This window comes from Kogia breviceps, chromosome 12 (genome assembly GCF_026419965.1).
Source record: "Kogia breviceps isolate mKogBre1 chromosome 12, mKogBre1 haplotype 1, whole genome shotgun sequence".
Taxonomy (NCBI): Eukaryota; Metazoa; Chordata; class Mammalia; order Artiodactyla; family Physeteridae; genus Kogia; species Kogia breviceps.
This window is the reverse complement of record NC_081321.1, coordinates 48022009-48042108: the sequence shown is the minus strand read 5'-3', so window position 1 is coordinate 48042108 and position 20100 is coordinate 48022009. Positions and strand designations below refer to the sequence as shown.

General features: G+C 36.1%; 1 pseudogene; it reads right to left on the bottom strand.

The window, feature by feature from the left end:
- Positions 1-605: 605 nt before the first annotated feature.
- On the bottom strand, positions 606-2027 carry LOC131767121 (adenylosuccinate synthetase isozyme 2-like; annotated as a pseudogene).
- Between the last annotated feature and the right edge of the window lie 18073 nt (positions 2028-20100).

Below are 20100 nucleotides of genomic sequence, written 5' to 3'. Positions count from 1 at the left end.
GTTAAATAATTTACAAAGAGAAATAAGTTTTATGTTCTGTAGAAATTAAAGGACCCATGAATATAACACCCTCCTACCACCAAACCTGAAATTTGCAATGGTCTCAGCAGAAAATAAACTCTTCACAATTTAAACAGAATTTATAGCATTACAGAAGTTTATAGGACTCCTCCCATCATTTTTTTTGAACAATGACAGATGAATGATCAGAATGTAAATATATTTGTGCAAAACTGCATTAATCTTACCAATCAGTCGAGGTAAAACCTATGAACACACAATAACAATAATGAATAAAAAGTACATTAAAAGTAATTCTATCCTGGATTTCAAACAACATTATATTATTACTAAACATTAAAAGAAAATGTGGCATCATGAGTATTAGGAGCAACAAATGATTTGGCAATTATGCCAGCCTAGGAAGCTGACACTGGAAAATGCCAAAGTGTATCTCCACACCATCTTAAAAGACTGGAAAGAACTGTAGGGCTTAAAACTCACTTCAGTGTCTTTATTCTTGAAATTTGTATATCATAAATGAAATATTTAAGAAAATCCTTTCCTCCCCTCTCAAGGAGTGTTTCTTGCATCACTATAAATCCTTAAAAGAGTTGAATCATAGACTCTCTGGATTTACTTACACCAATCCATTTAACTGGAAGTTGAAGCTCATCGTCAATAAATGGAACATAATTTTGTGCATTCATAGTAGTTCTTTAAAAGTCCTTGATTTGATATGTCTGTGTTCTATCCTGGGAGAGTCTTATATTGAACTTCAACTTTATTTAAGACTTCTTGGTTTGCTGGGAAATGAGGTATAATTTCACGATCTAACTTGTATGCAACTCCAACTTTGATTTGCATAAATATGTCCAAAATATCCAGTTTGGTAAGTGCCAATGCAGTAAATCCATTAATCATATAAGCATATTTGAGCAAAACAAGATCCAACCAGTCACACCTTCTTTTCCTTCCAGTAGTTACACCAAAGTCTCTACCCCTTATTTGTAGTAATTCTCCAATTTCATTGTCTTGCTCTGTAGGAAAGGCACCAATACCAACTCTAGTTATATAAGCTTTCACAACTCCATACACTTCTCCAACATTTTGAGGGAGCACACCCAAACCAATACACCTCCAACCATACAGTTCAAAGAGGTTACAAAAGGGTAAGTTCCAAAATCAATACCTAGTAGTGCTACATTTGCACCTTCTACCAAGATTTTCTTGGGTGGTCCATGTAGAGCCTCATAGAGGAAATAAACTCTATCTCTCACCATTTGTTTAATCCTTTCCATATAACCCTTGAGTTTTTGTAATTCAACTTCAATGTCTATTTCCAAAGTGGGTTATATAGATTTGTACTGGTTAGCCAAAACTTTGAACCTCTCAGAGAAGCCATCAGAGTCAGAAACAAGATCGCACATCCTGAGTCTACTCCAAGCAGCTTTGGAAGAATAAACTGGGCCAGTGTCCATTTCTGTGGTATCCCAATTTTTTCCTGCTTGTTCTTGTCTCTGTTGTTCCTGGATGCCATCAGCTGCTTGATGAAAATCAAACACATGAGCTCTATCAGATATAATAAGCCTTTTTTCCCAGCCTTCCAGACCTTTTCCTTTTTGAACATTTTTTTCTGCTTCCTCAAACAATCCAGGTAGATGAATTACCACACCATTTCCAATGAATGCAGTAACTTTTGGATTAATTATTCCACTAGCTAAAAGATGAAAATTATACTCCGCAGAATCTACAACTGTACGGCCAGCATTATTTTCTCCCTGGCAGTGGCACATTATGTCGGCAGCCTGAACCAGCAGATTGACTACCTCTCCCTTGCCCTCGTCGCCCCACTGCACGCCGAGCACCACCATCACCCGCTTCCCTCCGGGCCATGCCCTTGGATGCCTGCAGTTGCTGTTGGGCAAGGAGGATGCCACCAGGTTGGTCTCGGCAAATGCCATGGCTCCACAGATGTGAGGAGAGCCCGGAGGGGATGCGGGCAGCTGGGAGTGCATGAACTGAACTGCTCTCAAAGGTCTGTTTTAAATAACATAATTTTAAATCAACCTGATGCCATAAAGAACATCTGCTGAAAGCAAGACAGTGTTTAATTTGGCCACATAGGTCTTATTCATCAAATATTGATGAATTGTTGGTTTCTTCATTTAACATACTGGAATATTTGAAACTCCAAGAAAATGTCAGTTGTATTTATATTTTGACTTTAAGGGTGTTATTGTATCTGGGAACAATTTTTACCTACATTCTACCTGAGTGAACCTTTTACTAAAAATAAATAAGTAAATAATGAATTCCCCTGTAATGACTACAGATCATGGACATTCTGTATAAGACTGTGGACCTTCTAAAGGAAGAACCCATACCACATTCATCCCTATAATCTAGTTGATACCAACATATGTTTTTAAAAATAGTATTTCCAATAAATTCATTTAGTTCTGAATAAATGAATAAACAAAGGAAAGAGGAAAAAAATCACACTCTTTGGCATTCTGACAAGCAAACATGATAAGGAATAAGAATATGATACTTGTACGGTAAATATGAAATAGTTGATTTTTTGTTTCATCATTCTGGCAGGAAAACAAATTTAATCTTTGAACTTTTATTTGTTTTAAAAATGAAGAATACTTTGAAGTCTCTAGACACTGCAGTGGTAAAGACATTTGTAAATAGAATTTGAACACGCTAAGGACTTAATTATTTAATAAATGCAGCTTCATTACAGTAGGTGGAACTGAAGGTCTCCACACTAATGCTGTTTGATGAAGAACAATGGGAAAGTAGACACAAACATTGTTAGATAGGAGTATACTTTTCAGTCCTTCATGTATAGGGTATTCTATTGAAAATTCAGTGAGGAGACCTTCAAGATGGCAGAAAAGTGAGATGTGGAGATCACCTTCCTCCCCACAAATACATCAGAAGTACATCTACATGTGGAACAACTCCTACAGCACACCTACTGAACAGAAGACCTCAGACGTCCCAAAAGACAAGAGATTCTGCATGTACCTGGCCATGTGGCTGGCAGGGTTTTGGTGCTCCAGTTGGGTGTCAAGCCTGTGCCTCTGAGGTGGGAGAGCCGAGTTCAGGACATTGGTCTCCCAGAGACCTCCAGGCTCCACGTAATATCAAATGGCAAAAGCTCTCCCAGAGATCTCCATCTCAATGCTAAGACCCCGCTCCACTCAACGACCAGCAAGCTACAGTGCTGGACACCGTATGCCAAACAACTAGCAAGACAGGAACACAACACCATCCATTAGAACAGAGGCTGCCTAAAATCACAATAAGGCCACAGACATCCCAAAACAGACCACCAGATGGGGACCTGCCCACCAGAAAGACAAGATCCAGCCTCATCCACCTACACACAGGCACTAGTCCCCTCCACCAGGAAACCTACACAACCCACTGAACCAACCTTAGCCACTGGGGGCAGACACCAAAAACAACGGGAATTACGAACCTGCAGACTCTGAAAAGGAGACCCTGAATACAATAAGTTAAGCAAAATAAGAAGACAGAGAAACACACAGCAGATGAAGGAATAAGGTGAAAACCCACCAGACCAAACAAATGAAGAGGAAATAGGCAGTCTACCTGAAAAATAATTCAGAGTAATAACAGTAAAGATGATCCAAGATCTTGGAAATAGAATGGAGAAAGTACAAGAAATGTTTAACAAGGACCTAGAAGAACTAAAGAGAAAACAAACAATCATAACCAACATAATAAATAAGCTGAAAAATTCGCTAGGAGGAGGCAATAACAGAATAACTGAGGCAGAAGAACAGATAAGTGACCTGGAAGATAAAATAGTGGAAATAAATACAGCAGAGCAGAATAAAGAAAAAAGAATGAAAAGAATAGAGGACAATCTTAGAAACTTCTGGGACAAATTAAACAAACCAACATTCGAATTATAGGGGTCCCAGAAGAAGAAGAGAAAAAGAAAGGGACTGAGAAAATATTTGAAGAGATTATAGTTGACAACTTTTCTAATATGGGAAAGGAAATAGTTAATCAAGTCCAGGAAGCTCAGAGAGTCTGATACAGGATAAATCCAAGGAGAAACATGCCAAGACAGATATTAATCAAACTATCAAAAATTCAAAGAAAAAATATTAAAAGCAGCAAGGGAAAAACAACAAATAACATACAAGGGAATCCCTAAAAGGTTAACAGCTGATCTTTCAGCAGAAACTCTGCAAGCCAGAAGGGAGTGGCAGGGCATATTTAAAGTGATGAAAGGGAAAACCCTACAACCAGGATTACTCTACCCAACAAGAATCTCATTCAGATTTGACAGAGAAATTAAAACATTTACAGACTATCCAAAGCTAAGAAAATTCACCACCAAAGCAGCTTCACAACAAATGCTAAAGGAACTTCTCTAGGCAGGAAACACAAGAGAAGGAAAAGACCTACAATAACAAACCCAAAACAATTAAAATGGAAATAGGAACACACATATTGATAACTACCTTAAATGTAAATGGATTAAATGCTCCAACCAAAAACATAGACTAGCTGAATGGATACAAAAACAAGACCCATATATATGCTGTCTATGAGAGACCCACCTCAGATCTAGGGACACATACAGACTGAAAGTGAGGGAATGGAAAAAGATATCCCATGCAGATGTAAATCAAAAGAAAGCTGGAATAGCAATTCTCATATCAGAAAAAATAGACTTTAAAATAAAGACTGTTACAATAGACAAAGAAAGACACTACATAATGATCAAGTGACTAATCCACAAATAAGATATAACAATTGTTAATATTTATGTACCCAACATAGGAGCACCTCAATACATAAGGCAAATGCTAACAGCCATAAAAAGGAAATTGACAGTAACACAGTCACAGTAGGGGACTTTAGCACCCCACTTTCACCAATGGACAGCTCATCCAAAATGAAAATAAGGAAACATAAGCTTTAAGTGATATGTTAAACAAGATGGACTTAATTGATATTTATAGGACATTCCATCCCAAAACAACAGAATACACTTTCTTCTCAACTGCTCATAGAACATCCTCCAGAGGAGATCATATATTGGGTCACAAATTAAGCCTTGGTAAATTTAAGAAAATTGAAATCATATCAAGTATCTTTTCTGAACACAATGCTATGAGACTAGATATCAATTACAGGGAAAAATCTGTAAAAAAAAATACAAACACATGGAGGCTAAACAATACACTATTTAATAAGCAAGATATCACAAAAGAAATCAAAGAGGAAATCAAAAAAATACCTAAAAACAAATGACAATGAAAACACGACAAGCCAAAACCTATGGGATGCAGCCAAAGCAGTTTTAAGAGGGAAGTTTATAGCAATACAATCCTACCTTAAGAAACAGGAAATATCTCAAATAAACAACCTAACCTTGCACCTAATGCAATTAGAGAAAGAAGAACAAAAAACTGCAAAGTTAGCAGAAGGAGAGAAATCATAAAGGTAAGCTCAGAAGTAAATGAAAAAGAAATGAAGGAAACGATAGCAAAGATCAATAAAACTAAAAGCTGGTTCTTTGAGAAGATAAAAAAAATTGATGAACCATTAGCCAGACTCATCAAGAAAAAAAGGGAGAAGACTCAAATCAATAGAATTAGAAATGAAAAAGGAGAAGTAACAACTGACACTGCAGAAATACAAAGGATCATGAGAGATTACTACAGGCAATTCTATGCCAATAAAATGGACAACCTGAAAGAAATGGACAAATTCTTAGAAAGGCACAACCTTCCAAGACTGAACCAGGAAGAAATAGAAAATATGAACAGACCAAACACAAGCACTGAAATTGAAACTGTGATTAAAAATCTTCCAACAGGGGCTTCCCTGTTGGTGCAGTGGTTGAGAGTCTGCCTGCCAATGCACGGGACACAGGTTCGTGCCCCGGTCCGGGAAGAGCCCACATGCTGCATGGGGTTGGGCCTGTGAGCCATGGCCACTGAGCCTGCGTGTCCGGAGACTGTGCTCCACAACAGGAGATGCCACAACAGTGAGAGGCCCGCATACTGCAAAAAAAAAAAAAAAAAATCTTCCAACTAACGCAAGCCCAGAATCAGATGGCTTCACAGGCAAATTCTATCAAACATTTTGAGAAGAGCCAACACCTATCCTCTCAAATTCTTCCAAAATATAGCAGAGGTGGGAACACTCCCAAACTCATTCTACGAGGCCACCATCACCCTGATACGAAAAGAAACCAAAGATGTCACAAAGAAAGAAAACTATAGGCCAGTATCACTGATGGACATTGATGCAAAAATCTTCAACGAAATGCTAGTGAACAGAATCCAACAGCACATTAAAAGTATCATACACCATGATCAAATGGGGTTTATCCTAGGAATGCAAGGATACTTCAACATATGAAAATCAATCAATGTGATAAACCGTATTAACAAATTGAAGGATAAAAACAATATGATCATTTCAATAGATGCAAAAAAGCTTTGGACAAAATTCAACACCAATTAATGATAAAAAAAAAAAACACTCCAGAAAGTAGGCTTAGAGGGAACTTACCTCAAAATAATAAAGAACATATATGACAAACCCACAGCCAACATCATCCTCAATGGTGAAAAACTGAAATCATTTCCACTAAGATCAGGAACACAATAAGGTGTCCCACTCTCACCACTATCATTCAACATAGTTTTGGAAGTTTTAGCCACAGCAATCAGAGAAGAAAAAGAAATAAAAGGAATGCAAATCAGAAAGGAAGAAGTAAAGCTGTCACTGTCTGCAGATGACATGATACTATACACAGAGAATCCTAAAGACTGTACCGGAAAACTACTAGAGCTTATCAGTGAAGTTGATAAAGTAGCAGGATACAAAATTAATGCACAGAAATCTCTTGAATTCCTGTACACTACTGATGAAAAATCTGAAAGAGAAATTATGGAAACACACCCATTCACCATTGCAAAAAAAGAATAAAATATCTAGGAATAAACCTACCTAAAGAGACAGAAGACCTGTATGCAGAAAATTATGTCACTACTGAAAGAAGTTAAAGATAATACAAACAGATGGAGAGATATACCATGTTCTTCGATTGGAAGATCAACATTGTAAAAATGACTATACTGCTGAAAGCAATCTACAGAGTCAGTGCAATCCCTATCAAGCTACCAGTGGCATTTTTTCACAGAGCTAGAACAAAAAATTTCACAATTTGTATGGAAACACAAAAGACCCTGAATAGCCAAAGCAATCTTGTGAAAGAAAAATTGAGCTGGAGGAATGAGGTGCTATGACTTCAGAATATACTACAAAGCTACAGTAATCAAGACAGTGTGGTATTGGCACAAAAACAGATCAATGGAATTACAGAATTACAGATCAGTGGAACAGGATAGCCCAGAGATAAACCCAGGCACATATCGTCATCTTATTTTTTATAAAGGAGGCAAGAATATGCAATGGAGAGAAGACAACCTCTTCAATAAGTGGTGCTGGGAAAACTGGACAGCTACATGTAAAAGAATGAAATTAGAACACCCCTTAACACCATAGACAAAAATAAACTCAAAATGGATTAAAGACCTAAATATAAAACCAGACACTAAAACTCTGAGAGGAAAACATAGGCAGAACACTCTATGCCATAAATCACAGCAAGATCCTTTTTGACCCACCTCCTAGGGAAATGGAAATAAAAACAAAAATAAACAAATGGGACCTAATGAAACTTAGAAGCTTTTGCACAGCAAAGGAAACCAAAAACAAGATGAAAAGACAACCCTCAGAATGGGGGAAAATATTTGCAAATTAAGTGACTAACAAAGGATTAATCTCCAAAATATACAGGCAGCTTATGCAGCTCAATATCAAAAAAACAAACAACCCAATCCAAAAATGCGCAGAAGACCTAAATAGACATTTCTCCATAGAAGATATACAGATTGCCAACAAACTCATGAAAGAATGCTCAACATCATTAATTAGAGAAATGCAAATCAAAACTACAATGTGATATCACCTCACACCAGTCAGAATGGCCATCATCAAAAAATCTACAAACAATAAATGCTGGAGAGAGTGTGGAGAAAAGGGAACCCTCTTGCACTGTTGGTGGGAATATAAATTAATACAGCCACTATGTAGAACAATATGGATCTTCCATAAAAAATTAATAGAACTACCATACAACCCAGCAATCCCACTACTGGGCATATACCCTGAGACAACCATAATTTAAAAAGAGTCATGTAGCACAATGTTCATTGCAGCTCTTTTTACAATAGCCAGGACATGGAGGCAACCTAAGTGTCCATCAACAGATGAATGGATAAAGAGGATGTGGCACATACATACAATGGAATATTACTTAGCCATAAAAAGAAACAAAAATGAGTTATTTTTAGTGAGGTGGATGGACCTAGAGACTCTCATACAGAGTGAAGTAAGTCAATAAGAGTAAAACATATACCATTTGCTAACACATATATATGGAACCAAAGGAAAAAAAAAAAAGATTTTGAAGAACTTAGGGGCAGTACAGGAATAAAGATGCAGATATAGAGAATGGACTTGAGGACATGGGGAGGGGGAAGGGTAAGCTGGGAAGAAGTGTGAGAGTGTCATGGACTTTTATATACTACCAAATGTAAAATATATAGCTAATGGGAAGCAGCCCCATAGCACAGGGAGGTCAGCTCAGTGCTTTGTGACCACCTAGGGGGGTGGGATAGGGAGGGTGGGAGGGAAACGCGATTGGGAGGAGGTATGGGGATATATGTATATGTATAGCTGATTCACTTCGTTGTAAAGCAGAAACTAAAACACCATTTTAGAGCAATTATCCTCCAATGAAGATGTGAAAAAAATAAAATAGAGGGAACGTGTGGAAAAAAAAATTCAGTGAGCTATGCACGTAATTAGACATTCCTCTTGTCACAATGAATCTGCTTTGTGAACACTCTGATGCACCTTGACATGGAGTGCTCAAGCTCGGTGGCTTGCCTTTAAATAAGGATCTGCTGGCTAATTCACATTAACTTTTCTTGGATTTCTGATAGTTTCAGAGACACTCCTTTTTAACAAGCCGCTTCTGAAGGTATGAGATTCCCCTATTTCAGATACTGCTTTTCAGTGGAGGGATTTTGGAAATGTGAAATTTCTTATTTTCACAATGTCTCTCCTTTCATTGCATGCAATGGGGCACAGAGATGAGGTGAATAGGAATGCTAAAACATCCTTGATTGCACAGGATATTCCTGCTCAGTAAATAATTGTTCTGCCCAAAATGTAGATAATGTCTGTGGTAACTAGCCTCCAGGATGGCCCCAGATATTCCCCACCTCATGGTGTTCACAGATGTGTATTCCCATCTCACATTATACCAGGATTGATCTGTGTGATCAACAGAATTACGTTATAATATACGCTACCTTCTTTCTTGGTTGCACATTGTTTCTCTCTCTCTCTCTCACACACACATACCTGCTCTGGAGGAAGCCAGTTGTCCTGTCATAGGATATTCAGTTGGTGTAAGATGACGTCCACAAGTCAAGGAACTAACGTCTGTAGCCAGTAGCTAAGGAACTAAGGTCTGCCAACAGCAATGTGAGTGAGCTGGGAAAACTGTCTTCTGGTCCCAGTGGAGCATTCATATGACTGCCATCCCATCCAACAGCTTTATGGCAATTTCATGCAAGACCCTGAACCAGAACCAGTTCATGTAAGCCTCTTCCAGATTCCTGACTCTGAGAAATTTTTAGATAAATGATTCTTTATTCTTTAGATAAATTTTGAGATGATTTATTATGCAACATTAGATAACTAATACAATGTCCCTGCTGACAGGTCTGGTGGCAAATATTTTATTTATCTGAAAAATCTCATATAGATGGATACTTAGTCTAGTTTTCTGTACAAAACCTCAAATACTGTCTCCTGACAAGTAAAATTTTGATTCTTTTTATGTGATCTTATCTTTAGTATAGCTTATAAATGATGTCATGTGAAATACTTCATAGTCTACTTTTTTAACCATGCTGTAATAATTAATAATATATATATATATTATTATACCATATTTTGAAATATTAAATTTTATGTGTGGTATTTTGGATGAATTATTGGATATTGGCTCACGTTAATTGTTAGTCTCCCACATATCCAATTTAAAACCTTTCTCGTTGATGGTATAAATTGCCATAGATTGGATATTTAAAAATTAATTGAATCACTGGCAGGACAGGAAAAAGTTAGAGTATGAAACCATCCCACTTCATATAGACCTGAAATTCATCTCTTTAATGTTCAATAAATGGTTGACAAATATCACCTGTGTTTGAAAAATCTTTTACTTATTTATCCTATTGAAATATTCAGGTATCACTTTACATGTAGTTGATAACCACATTGATTAAAATTATATTCATGGAGATAACAGTGGAAAATTTTCCTATATTTATAATAAATTTTCAGATCAGTACCATGAGGGGAGACACAATACTCTGTGTCTCAATATTTCCCTCTGTAGCTCAGAAATGTAAAAATTTACATGGCCTGTTTTTGTGGATGAAGTTCAACTTCACTTTTACTCTTTGGAACAATCTTGTCCCTGGCTGATTCTAGGAAAAGAAGAGATATGAGAGGTTTTTGAAAATTAAAAAAGAAAAACAAGTCAAAATCAAGTAAAAAAATAATTGATATAATGAGTTACAGTAAAGATTCTATGAATAATTATATATAACAAGATAATCATCAACATTGGTCAGTAATTTGTAATCAGGAAAAGGCTGATAATTTTAAGTTTTATCCTGACATACTTGGTCCTATGTGTATGAATTCTGATTTTAAGATACTCACACACAGAATTCAAATCCTGAATGATTTGGGGGCTGTAGGATTAAAGTACTTGATCTTCTACAACAACATCAGTTTACTGAATATTTTGCGTCAGGTGCTGTTGTAAGCACTGGAGACACTGACAATGAACAAAGACCAAAAAAGTTCCTGTCCTCATTATTGTTTCTAGTGTGATAAGACAGTCAATACATAAATGAACAGTGTCTCCCCAAAATTCAAATCTATCTGGAACCTTGAGATGTGACCTTATTTGGAAGATAGGGTCTTTGCAGATGTAATTAAGTAAAGATAAAATCACATGGATTAAAGTTGGCCCTAAAGCCAGTGATGTGTGTCCTTAGAAGAAGAGTAAAGGACACACAGAGAGAGACAGAAGAGATGAGGTGAAGATGGAGAGAGACTGGTGTGTTTCATGCACGGGGGTGCTGCTAGTTTAAACAGAGTAATAGAAAGGCATGAATGATGAAGTAACATTGAGTGAAATTATTAGTTTATTTGTCTTCTTCCTAAGTCTCGGCATTACACATTCAACTCTGTATTAAGACCCTTTTCTTCCATCAGTAGCCAGGGCAGTTTGAGGCAATAGTAGCAAAGACAGATCTCTTATCCACTGTCTGGGCTTCTAGTCATCACAATTATACAGAATGCAAGAGAAAATATAAATTGGTTACAAAATTTGTAATATTTAAAAATTGTTACCAAAGATGACATATACTTTTATTTCAAAAGACATTTAGTCTGATACAATGGAATTATTTGCTAGTTTAACAAATTTGGTGAGCTTGTACATGGTATTAAAGAAAACAACCTAGAGACTAGAGGCAGAGCCTGTGCAAAGCTGATCTGGTGAGAAGAGGTAATGGATAACAAGGGTACATAGAGACAGTGATAAAATACCTACTGCCTATTCAGTGCAGACACAGGCACAAATAACTATATGCATCCAGGTAGAACCTGAGAACAACACTTGATTAAATTTATATATAGAAGTTTTTAGGGCTTCCCTGGTGGCGCAGTGGTTGAGAGTCCGCCTGCCAATGCAGGGGTCGTGGGTTCGTGCCCCGGTCTGGGAGGATCCCACGTGGTGTGGAGCGGCTGGGCCCGTGAGCTGTGGCCGCTAAGCCTGTGCGTCCGGAGCCTGTGCTCCGCAACGGGAGAGGCCACAGCAGGGAGAGGCCCGTGTACCACACAAAAAAATAAATAAAATAAAAGTTTTTTATGTATTGGGGTGGCCAAAAAGTTCGTTCGGGTTTTTCCATAACATATCTTTTAAACTGGTTGATTCACTATTTCCTCCTTACTTTCTTCATTCATTCCCAAAATACCTGGCAAATCAAATGTCTAATGTATATTACCTTACGATACAATACATAAGCTTATGGTTTTACGGTCATGGGCTTACAGGATTAGAATTATACATTAGAGGTTAGTATACTATAATATGTTCTTTATTATTTAAAGTACCATGAGATAAGAAAAAAGAGAGTAATCATTGTAGTCTGTTTTGTTCTTGGAAGGTATCACAAGGCACTGATATTTGATCTGAATATCTCAGGATATGTGAGCTAGCCTGTAGGACTGGGTATATGCAAATTTTAAAAAAACACAAGAAAATACAGGGATTCAAAGAATTCTATGATGTATTTTAAAAACAAAGTTTCTCTGATTAACTGGAACAGTTGTTCTCAATTCTGACTGTACATTTTAATTTCCAGCAGTTCATTTAAAAGAAATCTGTGCCCAGTCCTACCAGGGACCAACTAAAGTGGGATGTGGGATCTCAGCTGACAGGCCCTGAGTATGTTTATTTTTTAAAGCTCTCTAGGTAATATGAATGTGAAGTCAGCACTGAAAATCACTGCCTAGAAGGCAGTCTAAACTGGAGTATTCGTGGAAGTTGATGTGTAAAGCTAGGTTGAGGGCGGGTGGTGAATAACCTGGTGTCTCTTTAATAAGGCATTTGGATGTGATGTTCACAGTCATAAACCTAGATCATCAAATAAATTACTTATATTGATACTTCTAATTCAGTTGTAAAATAATTGCATAAAATCAGTAAGAATCAGTTATCAAAAAATTTCACTTGTGTTAAATTTCTCATTGCTTTATGGCAGTTTTTTTCTCAAATAGGAGCCTGCGGGCATATGCAGTCCCTGATTTACCTAGAGATTTGTTTTCTACTTTTGTTCTTTCATTTTAGGTATAGTTTCAAAACATATACATTTTTATCATCTGGATGACTATGCTGTAAATAAATATTACATCATTGCAGGTAGAATCATATTGGAACCAAGTAGAACTACTTCAGGTATCGGGACTAATATGAAATGAAAAGAGGCAGATGTACAAAGATTCGTTAAAGGCCAAGCGGCACAGAAAAGCATAACATAGAAAGACAGGTTTTATGTAGTTCAAAGAGAGATGAAAGGTGGAAAACAGAGGCATCACACAGTCAAACATAGATTAAGGCATGGAGAACCCCAAATAATCTGTGCTGCTAGCAGTCAACTTCATGTTCACATCGTGAGCAATGTGAGTTAAAGTGACATTTTAGTCATGTTAACTTGAGCTCAATTTTTAGTTTTTCTTTGCATATATTCTTATTTACTTTGTTTTTGTGGTATTTAAAAGCTGTGGCATGCAGTATGCCTAATTTTATATAGTATATTTTAAAAATGAATATGCCAGCACTCACTTTTCAGAAAACACACATACACATATATATAGTAGAAATAAATCTATTTGAAGGTATTTTAAATATATGTAACAGGTTTTAAATTTTTTTAAACGTATATAACAGGTTTTTGAAACATTGCTTTAGAGATAGGGAACTAGAATGGAAGTAACACAGAAGATGAAATGGAAGATTCTGAATAGTAATCCAGCTGCATCATTTGTTAGTTTTGTAAACTTTATAAAACACTTAAGTTCTATGAGCCTTGGTATTTGGTCTGCAATATGAGATTAAGTGTACATTCTTGCAGGGTTATACCTATGATTTTGTGACCATTAAATGAGATCACTTACATTAAAGGGGCCAAAAATTAGTAGATGTTAGATAGACATTACTGGCTTCCTGACGATGGAAAAACGATATGATGGTTGGGGCAAATCTTATAAGTACTTTGAAATGATTTGACATAACGCTCTGTGTGTGTGCGTGTGTATGAGAGAGAGAGAGAGAGAGAGAGAGAGAGAGAGAGAGAGAGAGAATGTTCAATGTGGTGGCAAAATGGCATGCTAGGAAAGCTTCCAAAGCCTTAAAGCACTTACCTTCTGTAATCTACAGCCTATCAATCTCCTGACAATACCAAGAAGAGAGGCGGGGGTTAGTGATTGACTGGGGAATACTCAGGCAAGAGGGCCCTGTGCTGAGGCCAAAGCCTACAAGTGGCTTTGGTCTTAATAACTTTCCATTACACACACTTCCTTTGGCACCAGTGAAACAAGGTTTGATTTATTTTTGATGGATCTTCTCCACTTCGGAACTCTATTGGTTTCAAAGCTGTTGCTGCAGCAACACCTGAAGTGATTTTTAATCGCTGCCATAAAGACATTAAATGATTTCAGGTGCCAGAGACCTTTTTCGGGTTCTGCTGTTTGATAAGTGAAGTCAGTTGTTAAAAAATGTTTTTCAGCTGCTTTAACTTTTGACATGCCCCTAGAAAATCTATATTCTTGTACCCAACAGGATGTGTCATGCTTTGTAAATGTGGGGAAACACAGACTGAGATTTGTGAGTGATGTGTGATATTCTACATAGAATAAGCAAAATGTGGTTATTGTTGTTACTTGTTTTGTTTTTTTGGGGGGGTTGGATTTCGTGTGATTTTAGTAGAGTCTGTTGGTAAGGAGGTTGTGGGAAGATCACATGTGTTCTCTTTTTCTTACTCCCAGTTTAGAGAATTAAAGTCTAATTTTAAAAGTACATCCCTCAGTCATTAGGCAATTATAACTAAACCAGCTAGGCAGAGGAGTTTTATTTGACTCTAATTTTTAAACATCCTCTGGCACTGCTTGTTCAGTATCCTACTCTGAGGTGGATTATAGTGTCTTTCCAAATCAGGTCACCTTCTAGAGAGTGATAGTACAAATGAGTGTCAAAGGTGTATAGTTAGAGAAAATTATCCATATAAGGACCACAAAAGAATTGCTGCAATCACTTCTGAGCTTATTGTAGGCTCAGATTTAAGATATTGAGGGCTAATATTTACAGGGTATGTCTAGAATGCAATGAAATAACCAACTTTGTGGTAATAGCAGCTTTCTCAGAAAATGACTTATCTACTTCTCCTTTAACACATAAATGTTAGTCTGAAGTCTGTAGGCTTCCACAGTTAACTATCATTATTTCTTAATATTCCAATAATTTTTAGAGGGAAAATAAAGTGAGTAAATGAAAATTATATTATAGTCCATACACATGCCTAGATCTTATTATTTTCTACTCTCAAATTTCCAAATCCAAAAGGTAACCAATATAAACAAAATCTGTGTAGCTTTGATATCTTGTTTCATCAATTTTGGAGTAATTCCTTGAAAATTTGTTTGGAAGTATTGCAGGGTCCATTGTGTGTGTGTGTGATAAAACACCTGGAAATTTGATCAGTCATATATGTGTGCATATAAGAGGTTAATGTGGGCAAACTGTTAGAAATAGAAACTGTCCTAGGAAATACAAACTTTAAGATAACTAGGGTTCTAATAATAGCTGAGCATATTATAATGTGCTTATATGTAGCTCCTGAGAGTTTGGAAATTAGTCACACAGGGATGCTTACCGTTTCTATATGCAGTAAAGCCACAGTTCCTTCCCATCTTTTTTTTTTGCTCTCCTTCTAGAGTATGAAAAAAAAAATTGACCTAGCTTTTATTATTTAAGTGATTTCTTTTTTCAAGGTGCTGTTGAACACATGGCAAAAATATGCCAAAAAGTGTTAGGTTTAAAGAAACAGCTACAGGGACTTCCCTGATGGTGCAGGGGTTAAGAATCCTCCTGCCAATGCAGAGGACACGGTTTCAATCCCTGGTCCAAGAAGATCCCACATGCCGAAGAGCAACTAAGTCCATGTGCCACAACTACTGAGCCTGCACTCTAGAGCCCATGAGCCACAACTACTGAGCCTGCATGCCACAACTACTGAAGCCCACTTGCCTAGAGCCTGTGCTCCACAACAAGAGAAGCCACTGCAGTGAGAAGCCCGCTCACTGCAACAAAGAGTAGCCCCCGCTCGCTGCAACTAGAGAAAGCACGTGTGCAGCAATGAAGACCCAATGCAGCTAAAATATAAATTAAATAAATAAATTAATTAATAAAAAAATAAACAACTACAGTGAAACCAATCAGATCAAATCATAAAGGTATAGGGGCTTTATTTTCCACAGAAAAACTGTGTCAACTTTTAAAAAATTATAGTGTTCTTAAAATACTTATTATATAATGAGTTAGAAAGAGATACATGTCTTCTACATCAGTGGACACAAACCTATAAGATACCAAGAGAGATTTTGCTATCCAAATATCCAGTGAATATCTGAGGGAGAATGGTTGGGTTCTGTAGAGAGGGTTTGAGAGATGTCTCTTAATTCATTCCTTCCTAATGGAAACCCTGACCTAATACACTATGCTATGCTGAAATGGAATGCATCCTACATCAGAGCTCCTTTCTAAAGTGGCTGTAGCATTTTCGGCTTAGTACCCTGGGAATTATAACTTTTCACTGACCTCTTTTGACAATATGGGTGTTTGCAAGACATGGGGGATGCAAAAAATAGAAATAAGTAATGAATACGAAAATTTAAATCACTATTCGGAACAGTACAAAGCAAACTAAACACTGCAGGATATTTAATCAGTAATATGTAAGATAACTTGCAATATTCTCGCAGAATGCAAAATGAAGGAGCAAAAGGAAAAATGATACTGAGGTAAGTTAGTTACCTAAGTTGTAAAGTAGAAGTAAAATTCATATATTTAAAGTAACCATAACAATAAGAGCAGAGAAAAAATTAGAATTGTATTAGAATAAAATTTCACAGTTGAAGGTTGAAATAAACCAAAATAAAGCAGGAAAAATAATTAATTAAAAGAACACATAATGAAGTGATATTTTAAAATTCTATGAATAAAGTTTAATCCCATAGGAATTCAGGACTTTTGAAAAGTTGAAAACAAAAAGCTCACATGTTAAAGTACAAAAATTAGGTTGAGATCAACATATTCAATGACATTAAATGCCTTCAGAGAAGGGTGTAATGGCTACAAAATTCTGAGAAAATATTGTCAACAATAATTCCATGCCAAGTCTAATTGTCATTATTCTTTCTTAGTCATAATGAAAAAGAAATATATGCATACATACATAAAGGTAAATAAATGAAGATGTTCTGAAGCAAACACTAAGATATATACTCACCTTATATTTTTTTTTTTTGGAAAAAAAAGCTGCTCTAGTTATCTATCTTTGTGTTGCAAATTAGTGGATTAAAATGGATTAAAAGGTCTTGGCTGGGTGGTCACCACTTGGAGGTGTTTTATGCAGTTGTAATTAAGTGTCAGCAGAGTATAACATACCTCAGCTAGGTGTCCAAAATGGCTCATTGATATGATTGGCAGTTAATGCTTCCTGTCAGTGCTAGGGTCACCTGGACTGTCAATCAGAGCACCTACACATGACTTCATTAGGTGGCTTGGGCTTCTTGCAGCCCAGTATCTTGGTTTGAAGTGGGGACATCCGCAGATGAGGCATTCAGAGAACCAACTATCTAAGAGACTAAGGCAGAAGCAATAAGACTTTTTTTAAACCAGCCTTGGAAGTCATCCAGCATCATTTCAACCATTCAGAAGTCAAAAAAGTCATTTAAAAAAAACCCCACGCACCCCAATGTTCACAGCAGCATTATTTACAATTGCCAAGATATGGAAGCAACCTAAGTGTCCATCAGCAGATGAATGGGTAAAGAAGATGTGGTGTATATATAAAATGGAATACTACTCAGCCATAAAAAGAATGAAAATTTGCCATTTGCAGCAACATGGATGGACTTGGAGGACAATATGTTAAGTGAAATAAGAGAATGACAAATACTATAAGATATAACTTATATGTGGAATCTAAAAAATATGACAAACTAATTAATATAACAAAAAAGAAGCAAACCCACAGATATAGAGAACAAAATAGTGGTTACCGGTGAGCAGGGGAGGGACAATATAGGGCTGGGTGAGTGGAAGGCACAAACTATTGAGTATAAGATAGGCTCAAGGATGTATTTTACAACATGGGGAATATAGTCAACATTCTGTAATTACTATAAATGTAAAGTAACCTTTAAAGTGTATAAAAACTTTTTTAAAAAGAAAATAAATTAAATCCTATTTATCCATGTGTAAAATACCAAATAATTTGAAACCAATTTTAATCCACACAGTATCTCATTACTCAGGCTAATTGAGAGATGACTGAATCTCACCATACATAAATTAAAACAAAGCAACTGTAAGCACAAAGATTTGGAGTCAAAAAGGAAATTAAGGCAATAATCATAGACTTTAGGGAAGAGCAACCATGTCAACAGTACATCTCAAAACTTGGAGAGGTTGCTAAAACAGTATAGAAGGAAAAATATAGATTAATAGCTTTAATTTATTTCATTTTTCAATCAAAAATAAAGTTAAAGCAAATAAATAGTAGGAATACATCAAACTAAAAATTTTCTATATAGCAAACAATCAACAAAATGAAAAGGAAACCTATGGAGTGGGAGAAAATATTTGCAAATCTGATAAGAGGTCAGTATCCAAGAAAAGAAATGTGTACAACTCAGAAAAAAAAATGCAGATAACCCAATTAAAATGGCCAACAGGCACATGAAAAAATGCTTAACATGCTAATCATTAGGGAAATGCAAATCCAAACCACAATAAGATATCACCTCACACACGTTAGAGTGGCTATCATCAAAAAGTCAAAAGATAACTAGGGTTTGTGAGGATGTAGAGAAAAGGGAGCCTAGAACCTTGTACACCATTGGTGGGAATGTAAATTGGACAGCCATTATGTAAAACAGTATGGAGATTCTTTTAAAAATTAAAAATACAAAAAAAAAATTAAAAATACAACTATTTGATCCAGCTTTCTCACATCTGGGTATATGTCTGAAGGAAGTAAAATCGGTATCTGAAAGAGATATCTGCTGTCCCATGTTTATTGTAGCATTATTCACAGTAGTCTGTCACTGGACAGGTGAGTGGATAAAGGAGATGTGATATTATATGAAAATACAATCGAAAACTATTCAGCCATTGAGAAAGAAGGGAATCCTTCCATTTGTGACAATACAGAGGAACCTGGAATACATTAGCTTGGGTGAAATAACAGACACAGAAAGACAAATACTGCATGATATAATTATATGTGAAACCACATACACATAAAAAAAAGACAAACTTATAATAACAGTAAAATGGGGTTACTAGGGGCTGGAGAGTGGGGAAGTATTAGTCAAAAGGTACAAACTTTCAGTCATAAGATGAATAAGTTCTGGAGACCTAATGCACAACATGACTTTAGTTAATAATAATGTATTAATACTTGAGATTTGCTAAGAGAGTAGATTCCAAGTGTTCTTGCCAAAAAAAAAAAAAAAAGAGAAAGTGTAACTGTGAGGTAATGGATATGTTAATTAGCTTGATTGTGGTACTTATTTCATGATGTATATATACATGTATCAAAACATTAGATTGGACAATGTAAATATATACAATTTTTATTTGTCAATCATGCCTCAGTAAAACTGGAGAAAAAAAAGAAATAGAAAAGTCTCTGTCAAAATCAAAATCCAAAGAAAAGAAAATTATCCCTGAAAAATATCTCCAGTTCTGGATGGTTTTACTGGTCTCTTCATTTCTTTCAAACCTTCATTTCCTGCCATATAGACTGTTCCAGGGCAAAAGTAATACAAAAATCTCCAATATCACAAGTATACCAAATTCTGATAAACTTAAGATGAAATATTACTTACAAAGATATATGTAAATATTTTCAGTAAAATAATGAAAATCAAGTCCAGCACAAAAGAACCATCGTCACTGGTTAAGAGTGTAAATTAATTTGGAATATACAACATAAACCTTAAACATGTTTTTCTTTATAATGCAATTTCTCCACTTGGAACTTTAAGGAACTAATCAGAGATGCCCTTAATTATTAATAAAAG